General features: G+C 45.7%; 1 pseudogene; it reads left to right on the forward strand.

Moving 5' to 3' along the window:
* Nucleotides 1-333: 333 nt before the first annotated feature.
* LOC101602851 lies at nt 334-1,480 on the forward strand (annotated as a pseudogene).
* Nucleotides 1,481-4,517: the final 3,037 nt, after the last annotated feature.

Genomic DNA, 4,517 nt, shown 5'->3' on the forward strand with positions numbered 1-4,517 from the left:
GAATATGTGAGACCATGTCTTGAACAGAAGGAAGGAAAGAGAGGGCAGCCAAAGGTTCTTGCTTGCACAGCGTGCTAGCCCAGACCCAATTCCTCAGAACCCATGTAAAGACAGATGTCCGAAATAAGACATCATCATATACCTACACATGTGCACATGCACACACATGTGCAAATAAATAAATAAAATTAATGTAAAAAGGAAAAAAATCTTTAAGAGAGAAAGAAAGCAAGATGGGGAGGAAGAGAGCTGCCGGCATGCACCAGCGCCATGTAATTTTTGAGCTACCAACCCGTGCATTTTTGCGGATAAATCTCAAGTGTCCTCCCTGCCATGGTTCAGCTCCAGGCACGCTTTTACACTGAAATCAAGAAATACACAGTAGATGATGTTCCCTTCTCAATTCCTGCCACCTCTGAAATTTCTGACCCCAGGAGCATCATTAAACTACTGCAGGCCCAAAATGAGTCGCACAAGCACGTGGAGTTTGATTTCCTTATCAAGGGCCAGTTTCTGCGAATGCCCTTGGTCAAGCACATGGAACTGGAGAACATTCCATTGGAAGAGGTTGTGGAGTTAGAATATGTGGGGAAATGCACCACACCCAGCCGGAGCAGTGGATCTCAACTGGTTCTTATGATAAGACTTCTCAAATCTGGTCCTTGGAAGGAAAGTCAATAACAACAATTGCAGGACATGGATCAGACGATCCTCCTGTGGGAGTGGAACGTGGAGAGGAACCAGGTGAAAGCCCTGCACTGCCGCAGGGGGCATGCTGGAAGTGTGGACTCCACAGCTGTTGATAGCTCAGGGACTAAATTTTGCAGTGGTTCCTGGGATAAGGTGCTAAAGATCTGGTCTACAGCCCCGACAGATGAAGATGAAATGGAGGAACCTACAGATCGTCCAAGAAAGAAACAAAAAACAGAGCAGTTGGGGCTGACAGGGACTCCCATAGTGACCCTCTCTGGCCACACAGAAGCAATTTCCTCAGTACTGTGGTCAGATGCTGAAGAAATCTGCAGTGCATCCTGGGACCACACAATTAGAGTGTGGGATGTTGAGTCTGGTGGTCTTAAGTCAACTTTGTCGGGAAACAAAGTGTTTAATCATATTTCCTATTCTCCACTCTGTAAGCGTCTGGTATCTGGAAGCGCAGATAGACATATCAGACTGTGGGACCCTCGAACTAAAGATGGTTCTTTGGTGTCGCTGTCCCTGACCTCACGTACAGGCTGGGTCACATCAGTGAAGCGGTCTCCTACCCATGAACAGCAGCTGATCTCAGGCTCTTTAGATAATGTTGTCAAGCTGGAGGACACAAGAAGTTGCAAGGCTCCTCTCTATGATTTGGCTGCTCATGAAGATAAAAGTCCTAAGTGTGGACTGGACAGATACGGGGCTACTTCTGAGTGGAGGAGTGGACAGTAAGCTGTCCTCCTACAGACGCTCTCCTACTACTTCCTGTGTGGGGGCGTGAGGATGACGGATAATCTCATCACAGACACTTTTTCTTGTTGGGATTTTTTTTTTTTTTTTTTTTGAGATTGGTAGAGTCTCACTGTAATGCCATAGACACTTTATAAATTAAACTGGTAGCGAATCATCAGATTACATCGTTAACACAGAGACAGAAAATACCCTTTTAAAGTTTGCATAATGGTTCATACTTCATAATAGGGAACATTTTACTATCATTGTGTCTTTCTTTTGTGTATATAAAATTATAGTATGTGGCCTGTATTCTCTACCTTATGTAGACTCTTAAAATTAAACTGGCTTAAAATTTAAAAAAAAGAAAGAAAGAAAGATGGAAAAAAAAAGAAAAAGGAAAAAGACAAACAAGGAAGGTTCTGGGTGGAAAAGTGGAGAAGTAACCTGAGCAGGCCGGACACTGACTATGAAGTTTCAGGAATTCCTTAACAGATGTATTTAGTTTGTTCTTTCCTCTTCTGCATGATGCATGCATTGTCTCCACCTGTAATCTCAGCATTTCAGAGTCAGAGGCAGGAGGATTTCCAACTCAAGGCCAACCTAAGCTACATAAAGAGTCTGAAGCCAGCCTGGACTGAATATGAGACCTTGTGTCAAAAAAAAAAAAAAATGATCTGGGGCTGGGCATGGTGGTACACACCTTTAATCCCAGCACTCAGGAAGCAGAGGTAGGATTGCCATGAGTTCAAGGCCCCCCTGAGACTACATAGTGAATTCCAGGTCAGCCTGGGCTAGAGCAAAACCCTACCTCAAAAAAAAAAAAAAAAAAAGAAACTGGTCGTGGTGGCACATGCCTTTAATCCCAGCACTCAGGAGGCAAAGGGAGGAGGATCACCATGAGTTAGAGGCCACCCTGAGACTACATAGTGAATTCCAGGTCATCTTGGACTAGAGTGAAAACCTACCTCAAAACAAACAAACAAAAAAGATTCTTGTGAGTTCAAGATCAGCCTGGGCTAGAGTGAGACCCTACCTCAAAAAGGAAAATAAAGAAGCCGGGAGCGATGGTACACACCTTTAATCCCGGCACTTGGGAGGCAGAGGTTGGAGGATCGCCATATGTGCAAGGCCACCCTGAGAATACAGAGTGAATTCCAGATCAGCCTGGGATACAGTGAGACCCTACTTCAAAACAAACAAACAAAAAAAGGAAAATAAAGAAATACTTGAAAGACAAACACCATATAATACTTATGTAAGTAAATGTAGAGGCTGTGGACATTGCTCAGTGTAGGATGCTCACTTAGCATGCACAAGACCTTAGGACTGCTGAAGATAAAAAGAATAAAATAAATAAGGGGCTGGAGAGATGGCTTAGCAGTTAAGCACTTGCCTATGAAGCCTAAGGACCCCGGTTCGAGGCTCTATTCCCCAGGACCCACGTAAGCCAGATTCACAAGGTGGCGCATGTGTCTGGAGTTTGCAGTGGTTGGAGGCCCTGGTGTGCCTATTCTCTCTCTGCCTCTTTCTCTGTCTGTCTGTCGCTCTCAAATAAATAAATTAAAATAAACAAAAAATTAAATCGATAAACATAAATTAAATATATTGAAGGTACAATAAAAACTTTCCTAGCCCACTAACAGTCCTTAGACAGGCCTTCTTCCAATCACATGGCCCTAAGCTTTGGGATTCGTGTTTCTATTTCACTAAATTTACAATTCTGAAACTTTAGGTCTGTGCTTCTAATATCTTACGCCTCATTTTTCAACCCAAATCTTTTCCCAATAATTCTTCTCTGGCTGTTACAGTGCTGGGGTGCCAGGGGTTCAGGAGCAAGGTGACATTCCACCAGTCTCCCTCACAAAATGCCCAGTGACCGCATTATCCATCTAAGAGGCCCAACCTCACACTGCCTTCCGACCCTCTTCTGCAAGTGTGTCTCCCTCGCTCAGAAACTGAGAATCATCACCACTTCTGTTGCAGAGCGGAGACAGAGGCAGGGTCTGGTACAGAGTCAGCACCACACACACAAAGATGACCTGTAAGGCTGGGCAGGTTTGCCCTGGCACACTCAACTGGTGGCATTGATAGGAAGTGCCAGGGCTTGAGAGAGTGAGAGCATGAACCCTCTCCTTGTCTGTCCCTAGCTACCTGGCAGCTCTGCCCACTGGGCTTCTGTCTGGGCATGTGGTACCCATGATTGCCTGTTTGCTTCTAAGGCCTCAGCAAGGTCATTGTTGCTTGTTTTTTTGTTTTTTCTCCTGAAGATGACCAATTTTTCCACTTCTTCCCCCCCCCCACTCCTTTTTTTGAGGTAGGGTCTCACTCAGGCTGACCTGGAATTCACTATTTAGTCTTTGGCTGGCCTCAAACTCACAGTAACCTTCCTACCTCTGCCTCCTGAGAACTGGGATTAAAGGCGTGCACCACCACACCTGGCCCACCCCCCTTGCTGATATTTTTTTTTAATTTAAATTATTTATTTATTTATTTATTTGAGAGCGACAGACACAGAGAGAAAGACAGATAGAGGGAGAGAGAGAGAATGGGCGCGCCAGGGCTTCCAGCCTCTGCAAACAGACTCCAGACGCATGCGCCGCCTTGTGCATCTGGCTAACGTGGGACCTGGGGAACCGAGCCTCGAACCGGGGTCCTTAGGCTTCACAGGCAAGCGCTTAACCACTAAGCCATCTCTCCAGCCCGATATTTTTGTTTTAAACTCATTTTTACATGTGTGTTTATGTAAGTGTGTGTGTGTTCTGCAGCTCCCTTCATGTTGCTGGTACAAAGTACCCAACCAACAGCAGCTGACGGGAGGAAAGGATTTATTCTGGGCTTACAGTGCCCAGGAGAAGCTCCATGAAGGAGGGAAAGGGTGGCATGAGAGAGCATCACCTCTTCCACAGCAGGTGTAGCATGAGAGCGAGCCAAACGCTAGCCAGGGGAGGCTGACACCCACAAGCCCGCCCTCCCCCCAAAAGCACCCCTCCTCCAGCAAGGTGCCAATTTCCAGTTACCTCCAGCTGGGGACCTAGCATTCAGAATGCATGAGTTTATGAGAAACATTTAATTCAAACCACCAC

Source organism: Jaculus jaculus, chromosome 8 (assembly GCF_020740685.1).
Source record: "Jaculus jaculus isolate mJacJac1 chromosome 8, mJacJac1.mat.Y.cur, whole genome shotgun sequence".
NCBI lineage: Eukaryota > Metazoa > Chordata > Mammalia > Rodentia > Dipodidae > Jaculus > Jaculus jaculus.